Here is a 21,151-nt window from a genome sequence, read left to right as displayed (position 1 = left end):
CAACTCACCTACACAGCATCTCCCTCACTAGCAGGTTCACTGTAAACCATCATTCTTATAGAAATGAACCCGAGGATTCTGAGAGAGCAAAAGAAATCGTGGCCTGAGATGGCTGTTGCTGCCTGGGCTGAACACCTGAGAAGACCAGGTGAGCTCCTGCAGGACCAGCGTCCACCTGGAGAGAACGGAGTCCTCCTTTCCTACGATAAAGCAATAAAGGGCATTTACTTGGTCCAAGATGTGAGGTTTGCAACATCCTTGACTGGGATTGCCCAGTTACTCAGCTATGAGAATACACGGGTGGAGATGGCAGCGGAGGAGATAAACTGTGCACATGCACTGCTGGGATGAGGTCTGAGATGGGAAGGAGGGAGCGTGCTTGGCTGATGCAGAGCTCCTTGCGGGCAGGGGCTGGGCCTCAGCTCAGCTCAGTGCCTGTCGGGCACATGAGGCTCAGACAGACCCACAGATGTCCCTTCTCAGCACAAAGCAGAAGCAGAATCTCCTGGTGGCAAGCCTGGGACTCTTCATTCTTGACAAGCTCCCGAGATGACTGCCACACAAACTAAAGCCTGAGAATTGGAGAGACGAGGTCCCGCCTTCCCTCCGCTGGGTCTCCCCCAGCACCTGGCACAGTGTTTCTGCACACAGTGTATTCAGAAGATGACGACACTGAGTGCGTTAGTGAAGGTTCTGCTCCAGTTCCAAGCTGTCAACTTAACTAATAGCTTCGCCTGATTACGATGGACAATTGAACAGTTCAAAGGGTCTCAGACCACCAACCTTGAGCGAATACTTTAACCTGGCCCCTTATAAACTAGGCTGTGATAAGACTTTTATTCCCTTTGAACCTAATTTGAACAAAAAGAATCCACATTCACCTAATAGCCATTCTATGGGGAATCCCCAGATTTAGCAGAAAATGGAATAGTGAAAAGAATTTCTAATCAGCTAAAAGAAGGAAGATTACACAGGCACAGAAGCACACCAAGAAACCAGCAAGGGGCTTGAAAGAGCCAGCTGTTCAGGCCCGTGACCCCTCTGACCATCCACAGCCTTCAGGCCTTGCTCCTTCCAAACACCCTCACCCAGGCCAGGGCTCCAGAGAGTGTGTGTGCATGGGGTGTGGTTTTTAAAAACATTTTCAAACAAGACTTCTCAAAACTTCCCCAAAGCAGAAAGCACAGGATAAAAACCCCACGTACCCATTCCTCAGGGTCCACAACGATCACGTGGCCAATCCTGTTCCATCCATAACTGACCCCTACCCCACCCACATGCTGCTGGAATATTCTACAGCAAATCACAGACATGACATTTCATCCATAAATCATTTCTTTTAGAGCTAAGGTCTATTTCTAGAAACCTCATCAGGAGACCATGATCGTATCTGAAAACGTTAACAGGAATTCCTCATGGTGACGAAACACGTCTCCGACAAGGTTGTCTCTTGAGAACGTGCTTCCCCAAGACACGGCACCTTGGCATAGTGAGTATTTGAAGCTGAAGGAATTCAGAAATGTCAGGTGCTGGAAGGACTGTCTGACCTTCCCCCGAAGCAGGTCATAAGGCCCTCCTGTGAGAGGTGCCCTCCCTCTACCTGGAGGAAAGGAGCGTCATTCTCTCCAAAGACGAGCAGCATGGAGAGGAGGGCGACCAGGCCCTGCTAAGACTCCCCACTCACGACAAGCACCTCCCACCCTCCTGTCCTGTCACTCCCTCCACGACTTGCCCTCTTCATCAAGCCCAGGATAAAAATGCTCACATTTAGGTCTTCATTTCCCTATGAAGGCTCCTGTGTAAAACTTTCATTAAATAAATTTGTACGCCTTTCTCTTGTTAATCACTCTTCTGTAAGGGAGCCCCAGAAGAGAACCTAGGATGGGTAGAGGAAAGACTTTCCTCCCTACATCTCCAAATCCTGTCTTTCCATGCTGCTTTGTTCTAATCAGGCTCCAAAAGAAGTGCGCATACGGCCTTTCAAGGTCAGTCTGTCCAGTCTTCTAAAGGTCCTCATCTCCTCTTCTGTTCCTGGTGAGGAAAGCGTGTTCCGCACCCTGGCTTCGGCTGCTTCCATTCCCATGGCGAGTTGTAAGCCTGCACTTAGATCTAGAGGCTCAATGAGAGTCAGATGTGACACTTTTTTTGCAAGAATTAATGGAGAAGTGTGCCCTTCATATTTCACCACATCAGGAGGCACGCCATGTCTGTGGTCTCTGCCTTTGTGATGCTATGATTGATTAGCGGGTCCAGGTGTTGCCAGACGGATCCATCCATTATACAGTTCCCTGCGAGCTGCCTCTAATGGCTTTTGAAGCCATTGGTGAGCGCTGCCTTAACCCATCACTTCATTAGGGTGACAATGCAATTCTTTCATCCCCTCTGCACCTGTAGCCACATTTCCTCTGTAAGGAAAAACTGTCCCTCAAAAACTATCTGATTACCAGAAAAATACAACTTGTTTGAATCTTTCCTGTCATTTACCAGTTGATGCCATAGCAACCTTCAAAGTGAGCCAGCGAGGGTTTTATTTAGAAACCATTATGAATTCAGAGACTTTAACATATTTGATATGTTTCAATCCACTGACATCATAATTCTTTCTGAGGCTCAATTTTCCCATTTCTGGCCAGTGCGAGCCCCTTTTAAATTGGGCTCTGACATGACCCCAGTGGTCTCTGAGAGGCCCCTTGCTTTCTTTATGACTAAATGTTCCAGACTCATCTTGAACATTTCCTGCTCCAGTCCTGGAATTAGACGTTTTTCTAAGGAGCCCTGATTCTTTTTAATGAGAAATGGTATGGAGACCGTGAGGGGGTGTCGCTTCCACTAGGTAGATTGTTTGGCCCAATAATTTTCAGTGGAGAGAACTAGAAGATATGATTTTATTTCTTTTAAAGAGAAGACTACATGCTAGATTCCTATTGAGTTCTAATTCATATTTAAGATTATAGGGTTTTTACTTCTTTGATTTTATGCCTGATTCTTTTCCCTTATGTTAAAAATCTTAGTTCCTATTACATTATCATACTTATTTGCTTTATCCTAATATATATATTTATATGTAATATATGTATTTCAGTATGTGTGTATATAACAACAGTTTCAAGATAGCACTAATATTATTACTAACAATCTGATTACTGAATAGCGTTTCAAAATTTATTTGCCATTCTTTCTGTGCTTGAGATATATCCTACCAGGGACGTACATTCAAAGCGCTTGTAAGTTTATATGAAGTAATTTTTCTCTGTGTAGTTAAGCCACCAACTTGATACATAGTTAGGTTCATTTTTTAAATTTTAATTTTGTTCTTGCTTTTGTGTATGTGTGTGTGAGGAAGATTGGCACAGACGTTAGCCCTGAGATAACATCTGTGTCCATCTTCCTCTGCTTTAAGTGGGACACCACCACAGCAGGGCTTGGCAAGTGGTGCTAGGTCCACGCCTGGGATCCAAACCTGTGAACCCCGGGCCGCCAAAGCAGAGCACGCAAACTTAATCACCACGCCACCGGCCCGGCCCCTCTTCTTGCTTTTTAAGGACAGCTTTCTTATTTAGGCTTAGTTTGGTTTTATAATTATGCAAAGCAACACAGGATCCCAAAGTAAAAAACTAAAACAAGGTGCATTCAGAGAAGCCAGGCTGCATCCCTACCCTTCCACTCTCTCCCATCCTCCCCGCAAACCTTTTTCACTGGATTCGGGTTTATCCTTTCATTGACTTTCCTGTTTAGTTTGTAACATGAGCAAATACGTGTGTTCGCTGAAAGCTGTGTGTGTGCACGCGCATGCACGTGTACGTACGCCCTCATACTCTGCCACAAGGTAAGTGATGGAACGCTATGCATGCCGTCTGCACTTTGCTTCTCCTAGTAAACAATACAACCAAGAGCCTGCCAGCAAGATGCAGAGCGCATCCACATCCTCCTCACCGCTGCACAGTGTGCCAACCTGTCCCACGTGGATGGACATCTGTGGTACTTCCCATCGTTTGCAGTTACAAATAGTGCTACAACGAATAGGCCTGTGGATACAACATTTTGTATTTCCTCCAACTCACCTTCTGGATGGTTCCTGGGCCAAGAGGTATAAGCAGATACCCCCCTGTGTTCACTCTGACTGGTCTCTGCTCTTGAGCTGCTGAAGCACTATGCTGACCTCACTGCTGTCTGCCCACCTTTCCTATCAGCCGACAAGACAGTCACTACAGCCTGATGGCTGGCTTTGGTGGGCAACGGATAACAGTACCCCATGTACTAACATTGCTGCATATATACTACCAGTATATATAAACAAGGCACTGTCTTGTGTTTTTTCTAATTAAAGTTTTTATTTTGAGATCATTGTAGATTCACAGTCAGTTGTAAGAAATAATACAAAGAGACCCCACGTGCCCTTTACCCAGGTAAGAGCTACACTTCTAATTCACAGGAAAAGGAATAACGATTGGCTCCTCAGCCTGGGCCCTGTGCTCCTCACGTGACTCACCGAAGAGCATTTGGCTAACTGCTCACTGACACATCACAGTCAGGTGGACATTTACACAGGCTACTAAGACAAGACATGTCTATCCTCATGGGCACCTGTGTGCTTACAAGTTTTAATGTGGGCATGTGATTTAACGTTGCTGTTTAAATAAACATTTCATTTGGCTTGCATTCACATTTATCAGCACACATGCGTGTGGATGTGGAATGCACGTGTTTCTGTGTACATGTCGGATGTCGGTGTGGATGTCGGTGTGACTTCTTCTAAACGAAATCTAACTGTTCTCCCATCTCTAGATTCCTGGAGAATAAATATTAATTCAACAATGAAAATCAACTCGTTCAGATCTCTGGCCATTATTTTTTTTAACTCATACACTGACAAGAAAGGATTAAAGCTCTCCATTACAACTATACTCTTTCTATCAGATTTTGGCTTTATGTTTTCTTATCTCCACGACTGAGGACATATATGGTTAAAAACGTTTTGCTACAATAAAATGGTTGTTTTTAATTAACTTAATACAATTTCCTGTGGTCTTTTTAATCTTCACATTAGCAACCCTATTTTGCTTCTGCTGAAGTTTGACTGGGAGAGCTTTGCCCAGCATCTCATTGATAATCTTTCCATGTCCCAAAAAGGAGGAATAAATGATAAAATGGAAACTCCAAGAAAATTTGACACTGTACTTTAAGATTACATGAATGAAATAGTCCTCTAATCTGTGGGTATTTAAAATAATATATTTTGGTGCTCTATTTTACTTTTTGGAAAAACTTAATTCATGACCAACCACATACTTGGATATTCTAGTATTTTTTAATTGTTTAACTAAATGCTGAGTTAATACAAAAATATTTTTTAAATATATGAAAGTAAATGGGGCCGGCCTGGTGGCATAGTGGTTAAGTTCACGCTCCGCTTCAGCGGCCTGGGGTTTGCCAGTTCGGATCCCAGGTGCAGACCTAGCACTGCTTATCATGCCACGCTGGAGTAGGCGTCCCACATATAAAATAGAGGAAGATGGACACAGATGTTAGCTCAGGTACAATCTTCCTCAGCAAAAAGAGGAGGATTGGCGGCAGATGTTAGCTCAGGGCTAATCTTCCTCAAAAAACATATGTATATATGAAAGTAAAGGAATGCCAACAGAACAAGAACTCTAAGACTTACCATCCATTGTTTAAGGAGAAGAAAACTAACCTCTCGCTGGGCGACTTTCCCCAAAGCCAGCTGTTTCCTTGAGATTCTGACCCTTTGAAGGTAAACGCTATCTCAAATTGTGTGTTGATCATTTCTTGGATTTTCTTTGTCTTTTCACCACGGTTGTTTCCTTCTGGATCTGAATTTTAGATAAATGTAGCATAAAGTATGTATGAATCAAGGACTTTCTTTTTAATTCACCGTTATGTTCCTGAAATACATTCATGTTGCTTCAAGTAGCTGCAGGTCATTATCAATTTTCATTGCTTCATCAATACACCACAATTTATTTATCCATACTTCTGTGAATGGATACGTAGGTTCTTCCCCATTTTTTGCTATTACAAATCAGTCCTGCTGTAATCCTTGTGCACATTTTTAAAAGTCTCTCTAGAGCAGTGGTTCTCAAGCTGTCGTGTGCTCCAGAATCACCGGGAGGACCCACCCCAGCATCTCTGATTCAGTAGGTCACTGGGAATGGGGCCCAAGAATCTGCCTCTCAAATGAGTTCCCCAGTGATGCTGATGCTGCTGGCCCACAATCACACTTTGAGAACCACTGTTCTAAAGCAGCACTGGCCAATAATGGAAATGTTTATGTCTGTATTGTCCGATCGGTGGCCACTAGCCACAGGTGGGTCTTGAGTACTTGAAATGTGGCTGGTGCGACTGAGGAACCAAATTCTTCAATTCATTTAATTCTAATTAATATTAACTTAAATAGCCACATGTGGCTGGTGGACAGTACAGCTCTAAGTATACATAATACAGGAATGGAATATCTGGGTCTTAGACAATGCACCTCTTCAACTTTTCCAGGAAAAGCTAAACTATTTTTTGAAGTAGTTTTTACTAGTTCACACTCCCACCAGTGGTTCCTATGGCTCTACATGCTCCCTCCTCCCTAAAACGTAATATATTTTTGTTGTTTTGCTGAGGAAGATTCGCCCTGAGCTAACACCCATGCCTCAATGTTCCTCCATTTTTTAGTATGTGGGCCACCAGCACAGCATGGCTACTAACAGAGTGGTGTAGGTCCCTGCCTGGGAACTGAAGCTGGCCCACTGAAGCAGAGTGCACTGAACTTAACCACTAGGCCAGTGGGGCTGGCCCTAAAATGTGATGTTTTATCTTTCACACTTAAGCAGAGGGTCCCCAAGCCCTCCCTGGTAAACACACACACACACACACACACACACACACACCTCAACACAAAAGTCCTGGGCAGGGCAGGGGTGTTGCCTACCAGCGCAACCCTGAGGAAAGAGCCCTTTGGGGGTGACTGCATTATTCAGAGGGCTCTCCCTGTAGCCTCTCCACTGAGAGGACCCTATTCTGTCCCAAGTACCTGGTAAGCCTCAAATACTGGAGCTCCAGTTCAACAGATCTGAAAAATACAGCTTCAGTGTTCCCCTTACAATAGGCTCATATTTTGACTGTGTTTTTATTTGTTTGGGCTTCTGAGTATTTCTAGCTGGCATTAAAAAAAATTATTAACTTTTTTTGATGTATAATTCACATAAGGTGAAATACAGAGGTCTAAGCATACTGTTTGATGAGTTTTGACAAATGAATACACCAGTGGACATCCCCATTAACAGAACACGTCCTTCCCCCAGGACTCCCGCACTGCCAGAAGAGGGGGCTGGGTGATTTCTATCACTACTGATTAATTCCGTCAGTTCTAGAACTTCATATAAATGAACCCATGCAGTATGCACTCTTCGGTGTTTTGCTTTTGTCGGTTAACATAATGTTTCTGAGATGCATCCACTATGGTTGCTGAACAACATTTCATGGTATGAATTTGTTTATCCATTCTCTGCTGATGGATATTGCATTTGTTTCTAGTTTTGAACTAATATGAACAAAGCTGCTATGCACATTCTTGCACAAGTTTGTGTGTGTGAGCAGAGGTGTTCATTTCTCTCGTCTAAGTACCTAGGAGTGGAAATGTTGGATCAGTGAGTAGGCGCATGTTTCATGTTCAGTTTTATAAGAAATTGGCAGTTTTCCAAAGTGGTGGTAGCAGTTAACATTCCTACCAGCCGTGTATAACATTTCTCCACATTTTTGCCAATGTTTAGTGTTGTCAATTCTTTTAATCTTAGCCACGCTGGTGGTTGTGTAGTGGTCTCTCACTGTGGTTTAATTCGAGTTTCCTTGATGACTAATGATGTCGAGTACTTTCTCAAGTGTTTATTGGACATTCATCTCTCTTCTGTTGTGAAATGTCTTAGTCTTTTATCCAATTTTTTTAAAGATTGGTACCTGAGCTAACATCTGTTGCCAATCTTCTTTTTCTTCTTCTTCTCCCCAAAGCCCCCCAGTACACAGTTGTATATTCTAGTTTTAGGTCCTTCTGGTTGTGCTTTTCTCCATTTTTTACTGGGGCTATTTGTCTTTGTAATATTGAGCTATAGCAGTCTTTATATATGCTGGATAGGAATCCTTTGTCAGATTTATGGATGATAAATATTTCCGCCCAGTGGGTCTCAAGTCTTCTGGACTCTACTTGGCTCCATATTCTATTATCTCTCCCTATGCCAAGACACACTGTTTTGATTATGGTAGCTTCATAGTATGTCTTGAAATCAAGAGGTTAAGTTCTCCAACTTATTTCTTCTTTTACAAAATTTTGTAAATTTTTCTATCTCAGGTCCTTTGCATTTCCATATAAATTTTAGAATAAACTTGTTAGTTTCTACAAAAAAAACCTTGGTAGGAAATTTTTTTTTTAAAGATTGGCACGTAAGCTAATGACTGCTGCCAATCTTCCTCTTCTTTCTTCTCCCTAAAGCCCCCCAGTCCATAGCTGTATATTCTAGCTGTAGGTCCTTCTGGTTGTGCTATGTGGGACACTGCCTCAGCATGGCTTGATGAGCGGTGCCATGTTCCCACCCAGGATCCAAAGAGAAGAAACCCCATGCCACCAAAGTGGAGCACACGAACTTAACCACTCGGCCACGGGGCCGGCCCTTTGGGTAGGAATTTGACTGGGATTACACTGATTCTAAAGATCAACTTAGGGAGAATTAATATCTTAATATTAAGTCTTTCAATTCATAAACATGGTATATCTCACTATATATTTCTTCAATTTCTCTCAGCAATATTTTGTAATTTTTAGTGTAAAAATTTTAAGTATCTTTAAGTTAAATTTATCCCTAAGTATTTTTATGAATTGCAAGTTATTATAAACAGCATTAGCCTCTAAATTTCCTCTTCCAATTGCTCACTGCTAATATATATAAACACAATTGATTTTTGCATATTATTCTTATATCCAGCATCTTTATTCTATTTTTTTAGGGGAGGAGGCTCTTTAGGATTTTCTACATTTGCAATCGATCAGGACAGTTTAACATTTTCCTTTCTAATCACTGTATGTCTTATTTTCATTTTCATTCCTGATGGCCCTGGCTGGGCCTGCAAGTACGATACTGAATAGAAGTGGTGAGAGTAAATATGCTCGCTTTGTTCTCAACTTAGGAGCATTTGATAACTTCACCATTAAATAAGATGTAAGCTGTAGGATTTTAGAGATGCCCTTTATCACTGAGGAAGCTTCCTTCTATTTCTAGTTTACTGAGAGTTCTTTTCATGAGTGGGTGTTGAATTTTGTCAAACGCTTTTTCTGCATCTTTTGACATGATTATACAGCTTTCTCCCTTATTCTGTTAATGTGATCAATTACACTGATTTATTTTTGAATGTTAAACCAACTTTGCAAGGCTGGGATGAATCCTACTTAGTCATGATGTACTGTCATTTTTATACATTACTTGATTCAATTTGCTAATACTTTGTCACAGATTTTTGAATCAATGTTAATGAGGAATATTGGTTTATAATTTTTTCTTATAATGTCCTTGTCTCATTTTGCTATCTCAGCTATGCTGACTAATAAGAAGAGCTGAGAAGTCACCCCTCCTCCCCTGTGCCCTGAAAGAACTCGTGTAAGGTTGGTATTCCCTTTTCTTGAAATGTTTGAGAGTTCACCAGTGAGGTATCAGGGCTCTAATTTTCTTTGTAGGAATGTTCTTAATTATGGATGCCATTTCTTTAATGGATATAACCGGGCTTTTCAGGCTTATTTCTTCTTGTGGAAAAGTTTGATCATTTGTATCCTTCAAGGAATTTGTCCATTTCATCTAGACTGTTAACTTTATTGTTTTATAATTTTGTTTGTTAATAATATTCTCCTATTATCTTTTAAATATCTGTAGGATCTGTAGTGATGTCCTCTCTTTATTCATGATATTAGTCATCTTTTTCCCCCTCTCTTTTTTTTTTGCTTTATTAGCCTAGCTGGAGATTTTTCAGTGTTATTGATCTTTTCATTAAACCAGCTTTTGGTTTTGCCGATTTGCTCTACTGCTTGCCCATTTTCTAGTTCATTGATTTTTGCCCTCTAAATTTTTATTTCCTTCCTTTGGCTTATTGGGGGATTACTTTCCTTTTCTTTTTTCTAGTTTTTGAAGGTGGGTCTAAAATTACTGAATTTAAATCTTTCCTTTCTGAGGTATGCATTTATAGGAATAGGTCAGCTCTCCAGGCATTGCTTTAGCTGCATCCCACACGTTCAGATACATTATATTCTTATTATTCTTTCAGTTCAGAATATGACCTGATTTATCTTTGATTTCTTTGATTCAAGGGTTCTTTAGAGGTGTGCTGCTTAATTTTCCAAGATCTGGAGATTTTTAGATATCATTCTTATTGATTTCTAGCTTAATTCTACTATTGTTGGATAACATACTCTGTACGATTTCACTCCTTTTACATTTTCAGACTTCTTTTATGGCCCAGGAAATAAACTATCTTGGATATTGGTCATTGTGTACTTAAAAAGAATACTGTTGGATATCTCTAGCTGTTGGATGTAGTGTTCTATAAAAGTTAATGAGATCAAGCAAGATGCTTGATGACATTTTCTATAGCTCCTATATCTTTACTGATTTTTGGTCTATTCAGACAAATTAAAATCTTCAGTTATAATTGTGCTGGATGTTCCAGTGATATTAATAGCCTTTAACATCTTTCTATGTTAATTGCTCAGTTTGTGGATTCCCAGATTATGCAGTTCCTGTAAATTCAAATGCTAAAAGTGGCTCTGGATAAAAAGTTAACAGGGAAGAACACCCCTTCCCCACCTAGGAACCCAGGCTGAGACAGAGGTGCATCCAGTTGTCTCCCAGGCTGGTGAGTAGATTTTTTTCTTCTAGTTCCCTCTTTGTCCAAGAGTACAGCCTTTCTGTGCTCTGGCTTTACTGAAGTCCCTTCACTCCACATTCCCGAGCTGCGAGGGGTACAAGATCTATCTCTTGTCCCAAGTGTGTGGTCACACCCAAGCCTAGAGACTGGTAGCACCCCCTCCCACCTCCCACCTGTTTTCACTTGGTCCTCTGGTGGTGAGACTGCTTTCCTGGAAATTTTCATGCATTTACAAGCCTACTTATGACCATCTCTCAGTAACTTCTGAGGATTGTGTGATATGCCATTTATATGGTTCAGCATGCTAGGAAGTCACCCTGACCCACACAGGAAGTGACAGAGGGATCTGAGTTCCCCAAGACTCCTGGGTTATCACTGGGGCTCTTGACTGCACCCCTCTGTTCAGTCTGATTTCTCCAGGATGCCATGAGCTCTAGAGTGGCAAGGAATGCGTCTAACTCACTTCCGCTTTTCTCTTCCCCACTGGCCTGGGCCTAACCTGGAGCATGTGCTCACAAGAGTCTTGATGAATGGGGCAGGAAGTATAGGATGGGGCTGGAGGGTAAAGATCTCTAACAGCAGGCCTGAGGCATTTGGGCTTTCTCTGATGGAACAGAGCTGCGGGTGAAGGCAATTAAGCAAGAAGGTGGTAGGACAGCTGCCCGGGGAACGGAGCTTCTGTGTCTCAGAGGACCAACAGAGCAAGAGAACTGAGGCAGCACCATTTACAGGGTCCTGCCTCTTCCCTGAGACGCTGGCCATCAAAGAACAGTCTAAGGAGCTCATATTAAAATGCGTAAAGATGGTATCAGAGAGATTGTGTGCATCTGTTATTCTTCCTACACAAAAAAGTAAATTATTCACTTGAGTGGATGTAGCCTAGGAACAATGAGAGACACCTTTCACAAATGAGCCTATTTCCCTTCAAAGATTTCAAAGTTGCCTAGGAAGGGTTAAGACTTGGAATTAAAAAAGTGCCTGCTTCCAGCACCTCCTGAGTTGTCATGGAGACATTTCCAACAGGAAATCATTGATACAGCCAGTCCTTTCTCCGAAGCTCTCCTAATAGAAGTGGCAACACATGCTGAGAAAAACAAATGAGACCACAAGGGCCGATCTGGGCCATGTCATCCAGTTGCCGCATAGGTCTCCATTTAGGCCAGAATCTGGCCTGGATTACTAGTCTGAGAGGAACTAAGGACTAGGGCATCAGCAGCACCATCACTTCCATTACTTTGGAGTAAAAACAATGGTGGGGATGTCAAATTTGAATCATTTTCTGTTAATACTATGTTTATTAAAAACCTACCATGGAATGATGCCCCCAAGGCCACTTAAGGAATAAGGGGCGGTTTGGTCCCCACACTAACTCGCCTCAGACTGCTGTGGGATTTGAGCACCTTGGTCTGATTTGAACATATCTTTTCCTCCTTCTTGCTTGCCTGAGGTCTGGTTATCAGGTCTCATTTCCACCACCACAACTGTGTCTGAGTGGGGCGGTCCTAGGCCCAGCCGTCTGTGGTTTTAATCACAGTCTTACATGGCTCAAACCCATGTTGGTGGAACTCAGAGGAAAGATGTATCGACGAGGCCAACGAATGCTCACGTGAGTAACGAGCACAGGCTTTCACAGGGGACACCCTGACATCGATGTTTGGGTTTGGTCTTTCCTGCTTCTTTGCCGGGATTCTGCAGTGTTCAGGTAGAGAAGGCTGCACAATGAATTCCAGAGAGGCCTGGTGTTCCTATATTAATAAAGATGCCAGCAGCACAAAATAGATTCGGTACTTCAGTATCTTGAATAAACTTGCTGTTTTCTATAGCCGGGAGCGACATTACCTGGCTGTGGTTCCCACAAAGGACACGATTCCCTGTCTCCTTGTGAGCCTCTGGGCTACATTTATTTCTCTGCCCAGTCTACACTTCTGCTTCAACAGTTAGAAGAGTCTTTCAGTATCATTTTTCCTGGAATAATTTGTTATCTATCATTTTTATGGCAGCATTAAATTTTAAGAGAGAATTGAGAGGGATAGGAAATCTATTGCATATTTCCAGCCCCAAAAGAAAGCCTTTAATAAATTTAGAACTTTTCAGTTTTACATTCAAATCTGACCCCACAACCAAAAAGCTGCCTGGAGCCGTCTGTCCTTCGTGCAGGAGTTGGGGGCAGGTCTCCAACCGGGAGGATGGCTCCCCGCTGGCCCCCAGCTGACAGGGCAGAGCTTGGTCTGTTGAACTAGACCACGAGATGTATCAATAAAAGGCATAGCTGAGATGGCCAGGGGACAGGGCCACATTATCCTCCACCCAAACTCGGTCTGGCAGCTATTCACAAGAGCACCCTACAGGACACCAGGTAAATCAAATCACAGGGCCAGGCACCCACCATCTACCCAGGTAGCCTTTAGCAAACGCCAGCATGCCAGGCCTTGCACAGGATGCCAGGGTGCAGAGCTGATTCAGGCAGTCCCCACCCTAGAGGACTTCCTGGCCTATGTGTGTGGCAGGTGTGAAAACAGTGGCACTGTGAGACAGCAGGAGCACTAACAGGGCCCAGCAAAGTGCTGCAGGTGCAGAGAAATGGGGGACCCTACACCTGAAACACGGTGGTGGAATGGCCACTCTGCTGCTACGAGTCGGCATGTCACTTTCAGCCAAATGTGAGCCCAGGTACTGCACTGCTGAAGCCAAGGACACTGTGACAAAAAACCTAAAGAGCTTACTTTCAGAATCACACAGCAGCCTCGTGCTGGAGAGCCAGTGACCAAGGCAGAGCGGCCACCGAGGAGAAGGGGGGGCCTGGCCAAGGGGAAGCTGAACTTTAGTGCCGGTTCTGCCATCTTCCGGCGGCTGTGCACCTGGACAGCCTCCCTCCCTGCTCTATGAGGGCAGTCTTGCTTTCCCTCCTAAATCCCAGAGCAGCTCAGCGACCTCCCCATCATGCCTCTGCCTCCAGTGGGCCTCCAAGAGCATACCTTCCTGAGCACACTCAGAGGGCTGAGAGAGAAAAACAGGTTTCTGAAGATCCACGACGTGCTTTCCCACCTTGAAATATCGTTTCACACAATAATACTCTCAAAGACCAAGGGAACACAGGCTGCTCCCAGCATTAAGTCAAGTGTGTAATTTGTGATACAAAAAGGCAGCCAGTCCCAGGGGAGGATGACTGAGCCCAGACAAACACCACACACTTCTCATCAAACCCAGCATGACGCACATGAGGCATCGTCCCTCCCTTTCAGGAACGGAAAGATTGATGTCTGCCTCATATTGACTCCCTCAACTCAGAAATTCAAATGAGGAAATAACTTTTATTTATTAGGACTTGCTTGTTTATTTTCCTCTTTCCCAGAACTTCAACAAACCACAGCCATAAAGCATTAGCAAGTGTTTCAGGGTTGACAGATCAAATCACAGGATGATTAATGGGCAGCGTTTCATTTAAAAGGAAAGAATGGAAATGGCAGGGTTGGATCCTTTCCCTCCATCCCTAAGCTAAGGGTTTCTCATTTTTAATTTTGACTGTAACAGTGAAGACTAAAAGTGGGGTGCAGCCAACCCCTGAGCGAGGCAGGCCTGGGAAGACCAAGAGCGCCAGGCATCTCAGGTGGAGGGGAGGGGAGCGGTAGGGACTGACTGAGGGCCATACACACAGCACACGGCCTCACAGGACCGGGTGGAAAGGGCCGGTTCTGAATGCTGACTGCATCCAGGGCTTCCCGGCTGGGAGACCCTGGGTCAGCAAACATGTCTGCCCTGGGCCTCAGGAGCACCCACTGTACACTGGAGGTCTCGCCCTGGTCCTGGTGCGGTTACTGGGCGGCCCCACGTGCTCACACGTGCAAAGTGCTTATGGCAGCAAATGGCACATCTGGTTCCTCATAAGTGCTTTCATTATTTTTTTATTATAGTTTTTATTCTTTTCTCCAACAGTTTGGGAGACTGACTTCTAAAATGAGTTTTAAGGGGTACATTAAAAAAAAAAGATAAGCCTAAATATGAAGTTCAAATATTTATATATAGGCCTGTCACTTTAACACCAATAACTTTAAGAAATGTTTATACCCTAAGGTTCCAAGAAATGGAACTGCTGGGCCATGTTCAGTGTATAATTCAAAAAAAGAGGGAAGCACAGAGAACAACTTAGGTGAACTGTCCTGGGACGGGTTAGGAACTCTGGTTCCTCCAAACAGCGGGTCTTAGCTGGAGGGACAATGTTGGCCGGGAGCTCAGACCTGGTGGAACTCGCATGCGTTCGCACCACGTGGTGACTGATTCAACAGCTATTCGTGGAGCCTGACACGCACCGCACTGCAGCCAGGGCTGGTGCGCACCAGACGGACGGCAGCGGAAGTGACTGTTCTGTTAGCTTAACCTGTTCCGAGAACTAGGAACACAGCGTCAGGCCCGGCTCCCGAGGGGGGACCTGCTACGTGCACCACTCATAGCAACAGTAGGTTGGGTGCTCAAGCTTTCACCTTCTGAATCAAATTTGCAACAAAAATAATGGGAACCTGTAGATTCTTTGCTGAAACTCTTCCTATTTGATCTAAACACCCAGAATTTCACTTGGTAATTTAGTCAAATTAACTCTTCTAAAAACTTGCTTTTCCAACTTTTGTTGTATTATTAGATTTTGTAATAGAAGTTATTTTAACAATGTACAATATAATTAGCCACTTAATGTCATTAAAAAAATTTATGAGCCTTTATGAGTTGAAAAACAGCCCCAAATGGTATTTATTAGCTATCCAGGACTAAAAATAGGACCCTATTGCCTCAGTGAACCACGTTTAAAAAAATGTACAGTCACAAATAATATGTCTAATTACGTATTAAACTAATTCTCGCCTTCACCTTTTGAATTTCTAAACTTCTTACCTCATGCATCATTTTAATTATTTTTCCAGTTCATTCCCAGGGAAACTGGCTGATGGGGAATTAATTAATGGGTCCAATAAAGAGGCTGCCAGCATTGTTCCCACCACAATCTGAGCCCTGGCCTCATTTGCATGTCTCCTTTTATTCTAAACAATAGCACTGCTGAGATTTCTCCATGAAATTGTTAGCTCATTAAAGAGGACACAATCATATCCATTTCCACAGATATTCATCAATTATCCCATTTTACTGCAACATGAATCCATGAATAGAGAATCACTGGAGTTTCTGGCCCCAGGGTTTGAGAGATATTACAGGTATTCAAACACCACACTGCAGATTCCACTTGATGAAATGATTTGGGATCATGCAAGCCCAGGAAAGATCCTGTTTGACAGGCGGACAGTCCCTGTCATACAGGAAAAGGAGGGGAGGCTGCAAAGTGCAGTGACGTGGAGGCCCACACCCGAAGAGCCCTGCATCTCCCGACGCCGGTGTCCGCTGCACAGGCTTCAGAGGACGAAGCACAGCTCCCGGCGAGGCTGGCTCTCCTGAAGGCCCAGGGCGATGTGTGTCTGCTTTACCCCCATGACGCTGGCAGAGGGGGAGCAGGGGCACAGGGGAATCGGTCTTCTCCCCGACAGTGGGCCACGCAGAGGGGCCGCCTAACCCAAGGCTGGTGCTGTCATACAGCAGGTGCCCACCCCGGCAGAGGGTCCTGCCACAGCAGGCAGGCTGGCACCCACACTGGGCACCCAGACTTCTGCCCATAAGCTCCCCCTCCACAGGCCTGCTGAGAAAACAAAAGCCAGGTGGCCAGCCTACCTGTGGCCTGGACAGCTAAGCCACCCTCCCCAGCTGTCCCTGCCTAGCACTTGTTACTGACTGGTCAAAGAGCACCCACCCTCTGTCCCCTTTCAACAGAAGGCCCCTCCAAGGCAGGAGGCAGCTGTCGTTTGACTTTTAATGTCCAGAACGGAGGTTTAGGACCAGTCCAAATAACCACACAGGTGCTCAAAGCATCAAACACAAACGGATGGACAGAAGGACAAGTGTGCACCAGAAAGACAAGACTGGCAGGTGTCCTTCCACATTCAAAGGCAGACCCAGAAAAGCCTTAAGAGGGCTCCTCAGTTGGTCAAATGCTGAGCAAAGTAGGATGGGGGGGGGGGGCAGGGGGGAGTTGTCTTAATCTGTTTCTTTCAAGTTATTAAATAAATGGCTATGGTCCCTTTCTGAGGCCCTGGCTCCAGCCTTAAGCATCTCTGCTGTTCTGGCCTGATCCCTAAAGATGCACGCAAATGTCCCCTTCATCCTAGGCCTAGAAAGACAGGACAGTGCAGAGTGGGCATGGCCCTCCTGTAGCAGCTCTGAGGACCTGGCATCAGGTCAGTTGGCTCCTTCACTCACTGTGCATGGACTGTGCTCAGCGTTCACTCTGTTCACACAAAGGGAAGCTGTTCAGATGGGGAGAAAGACCCCATCTATCCATCTGTATGTTAATGCCCATCTCTGTACGCCCTGCTTTCCCTCCTGAGCTCCGCTTCTTCATTACTAGGAGAAACAAAAGAGGAGACAGGATCTATTAATCTAAAAACAGTGTCTGAAAGAGCTGACACTAAAATTCACCTTACAACAGTTTTCTTCTGCCTCTAAAGTCCTGGAAAGACAGACAGAGTGGTTAGGATGAGTTTTTAAAACAGACTGGTGTCAGGCAAGGCAAACCAGTTCCGCAGACACAGGCGAGAACAGTGCCACCTCGACTGAAACATCCCAAAAAGCTTGGCAATGACCTATCCCGATACAAGCATTAAGGATGGATGAAAACAGCAGATGAAGAAGTGGGCTGGGGTGAGAACAGAGACATGGTGCCCTGTGAGGGCGAGGACAGTCCATCCAGGGGGCTAGGGTTTCCTCCCTGCCCAGAGGACACCTGCCCCATGACAAGATTCACAGGTGGGTGAGCTTCAGAGAAGCCAGCTGCCTCATGAATGCTCAGCCCTCCCAAATTCTGAGTGCCGACTTTCAGGTGGTCATAGGACAGAGCCGGTTAGCGCTCGACCCCAATTCCCTCTCCCCACCCACAGAATGCCTTGCAGCCAGGTGCAGGGCTGAATGGCACCACCCAGCTTCCCTCCACAGCGAGGCGTGGCATGTGACTATTCCCTCGCCGAAGGAACAGGAAGAGAGGGATGGGGCCACCCTGCGTGGGCTTCTCCCATGCTGGGCTGAGCCATGACACAGTCCGGCCCGTGGGGCAGCAGCACACCAGCTCCCCCCCCGCAATCTCCCCAACTCGGTGTGGCCGGCACCCCAAGGAGCACCAGCCCCCTCTGCTGCCGCCTGCTCAGGGATTCACGGGCAGCACACCTTCCTGCACTGAGTGCGAGGTGGCCTTGTGGCTGTTTTCACATAATTTGGGGTGTTTTTCTCTTTTCAACAAAACCACCATCTCTTTGAGAAGTGACAGTGTGCTTTAAACGTATGCCTTGGTTTACTTAATTTCCAGTGGCTTAGTTCCCAAAACGTTGTTGGCAATCACAATGATAAACTGTTGGATGAAGTCAATCACCTCCCCTAACCGTCCTCAATACCCTTCTTTCCTTCCTTGGGCTTGCTCAGAGCACCCTTGTATGTATCCGACCCCTCACGTGCGGCGTGGCCCACGGAGCAAGGCCCGCTTTTCCTGGATCTCTACCTCCAGTTGTCCACTGGGCATGGTGCCCAGGATGTGTCCAAGGTCCTCTGACTCAGTGGGTAGGTAGAACCCCTCCTCCCTCCACCCCACACACTGCAGCCAGACACGCGGGCTGGCCAAGGCATGCCGAGCAGGATTCAGAAAGTGGCGAGGAGTCCAGGAGCCGCCTCGCCTAAGGACCTGGACACATTTGCTTAAGACCAAACAAAACACCACAAGCCAGCTGCTTCCAGGTATGAGGAAACGAGGGGACAAGACGGGCAGCAGAAGGCTCGGCCCCATCCTGGGGTGGGGCTCCAGGCAGAGCAGCCGTGGGACCCCCCTCCTGCCCGCTAGCTTGTCTCGGGTCAGAGGGTGGGGAAAGTGGAGCCCGAAAGAAATTTTAGCCTCTCAGCCCCTAAGACTAGAGGGCAATCTCAGGGTCTGATGCTCTAGGCCTCCTCCTGGGACCTGTTCAATCAATTCGGCCCTTCAGCTGAAAGGCCCTGCCAAGTCCCCAATGAGAACCACAGCAGGAAGACGACCCCTCGCCCCTCCAGCAGGCCCGGCGAGCCCACCCAGGAGACGGGGGAGCCCCTGCACAAGCCTGGCTCACCTGCTCTGCAGAGAAGGCCGTCACCTGAGCAGAACCACGTCTGCGCTAGCACAACTTTGAAGCCAGAACTCTTTAAATTTTCACTAATGTCAGCGAGGAGCCAAAAATAGACTCAAAAATAACCTTAATTTATAATTGAGATTCCTCTCATTTAACAAAACATTGATACATCCTTTAGAAATTGCCTCTTCATAATGATGGAGATTAAAGTGTACAGTACATTTTTCAAAAGACACTGTCAGCTGCAGAGAAGAAATTAAAGACACTTTTAGAGTTAACATTTATTCTTTGTGAAATTTAATTAAAAGGAGCTCATTCCTGACACCTTAATGCACGGAGACCCTGAGTATAACGAAGACAAAGACATGCACAGTGACTCAAACAGTTTATGAACAGCCAGATGCTCCAGGGATCTGCATGATGGTGACAGTGACAGGACAGAGGGGGCTCAAGTCTGCCCCACTGCTGGGCAGGACCAGGCCCAGGATGGCCCCCAAAGCTATAGTGGTTTATTAATGACAGGGCACTCTCAGCAATAAGAAAAGGAATATTTTTTTTCTGAAAACGTACTACCATTTCTATACTTAAAATGCCATCAGGTGAAAAGGATCAGATTGAACCATTTAATCCTTCCTGACAGTAACCATATTGAGCCGAACAGCTCAATCTGTACAGCCATTCAACAGGGGTGCCAATTTTCCTGATCCTGTGTTTGCTAAAGTACTGGGGCCTCCTGCGGACAAAGCTGCCCAGCACAGAGCAGCAAGACTGTCCCACACAGCTGCTCGGGGACCGGGCACAGCCGTACTCTGGGCTGCATGCCGACCGGGAGGGAGGGCAGGCTACCACTAATGAGCCCAGGTGCCGGCAGCTGCTCCTCACTTAGGTCAACCAACACGTTCCCGGCTGGGAAAGCCTGTCTGTTGTGGGTTTAACTGTCCCCAAAAATGATGTCTTCAAGTCCTAACCCCAGGGGGACCTGTGAACACGACCTTATTGAGAAACAGGGTCTTTGCAAAGGTAGTTAAGAGGAGGTCACACTGGATTAGGGCGGATCTTAATCTAAAGACTGCTGTCCTTATAAGAGGGGAATTTGGACACAGACACACAGGGGCGAAGGCCATGTGACGACAGAGGCAGAGGCTGGGGTGGTCATCTACCAGCCGAGGAACACCAAGGAGAGCTGGTGCCATGAGAAGCTAAGAGAGAGGCCTGGAATGGATTCTTGCTCAGAGCTTCCAGAAGGAATCAACCCACCGACACCCTGAGTTCAGACCTCTGGCACCTAGAAAGTGAGAGAATAAACATCTACAGTTTTAAGACACCCAGTTTTGTGGCACTGGTTACAGAGCACAGGAAACAAACACACGGCCCAAGAATGCCCAATCTCATTCTCTGCCTCCTCAGGCTGGACTAGAAGGGCACCCGGGCTCTTCCCTGAGACTGTGCTCCCCAAACTTCCACAGGTCCCTAGGGAGGCTTGTCCCATAGGCTGAGTGGACTCGAGCCCTGCCCTCCCTGGGCCTCCCGCAGGCTGTCCTCTCGTCTGTTGCTGAGGTCTCACTTTCATGCCCAGGGATCCAGGGATGTGGCCAGGCCTGTGCGACATCGTCCCCAGCTTTCCAAGAGCATTTTGGAGGCTCTGTCAGCGCAACCTCTAGGAGTCGGGAGGCAGTGACGCTCCCAGGAGCCAGTCCAAGGTGCATGATGTGGAAGAGATTTCGCAAACCAGACACGCCAGGATGCCGTGGACAGAACACAGACCCCGTGTGAGAAACCCAGACGGGTGATTCTCACCAGCCCTGCCAGGCAGGCGCCGTGATGAGCACTCTTACAGCTGAGAAGCCGAGGATCAGAGAGGGTAGCTCATCAACCAAAGCCACAACCTAAGAAGATGTGCTTGCAGATCGGCCTCTGGCCCACACCACCACCTAAAGAAGAAACGCAACGCTCATGTGCAGCGCTGTGCAACAGGCACGGCATACAACTGGGAGAGGCGAGCACCCCACCAGTCCACACTGAGGCCCTGAGGCTCAGACGGGGCCACAGACTCACCCGAGGTCACTCTG

At 45.9% G+C, this 21,151-nt stretch overlaps 1 protein-coding gene across 16 annotated transcripts in view; it reads right to left on the bottom strand.

The window, feature by feature from the left end:
- TBC1D22A (TBC1 domain family member 22A) overlaps nucleotides 1-21,151 on the bottom strand; it is a 342,685-nt gene that overhangs the window by 67,085 nt on the left and 254,449 nt on the right. For 3 of the 16 annotated variants that reach the window (XR_011433576.1, XR_011433574.1, XR_011433575.1), the window contains one exon: nucleotides 5,693-5,831. The exons of 12 other annotated variants lie outside the window; for them this stretch is intronic. The gene's annotated coding sequence lies outside the window, so the exon portion shown is untranslated. Of the gene's footprint in view, nucleotides 1-5,692; nucleotides 5,832-21,151 lie in introns of those variants that run through there. One more of the 16 variants, XR_011433578.1, reaches the window with a different exon arrangement.

This window comes from Equus caballus, chromosome 28, assembly GCF_041296265.1.
Source record: "Equus caballus isolate H_3958 breed thoroughbred chromosome 28, TB-T2T, whole genome shotgun sequence".
In the NCBI taxonomy this organism is placed as follows: Eukaryota; Metazoa; Chordata; class Mammalia; order Perissodactyla; family Equidae; genus Equus; species Equus caballus.
The sequence above is the reverse complement of the archived record's forward strand: the minus strand, read 5'-3'. Positions and strand labels throughout refer to the sequence as shown.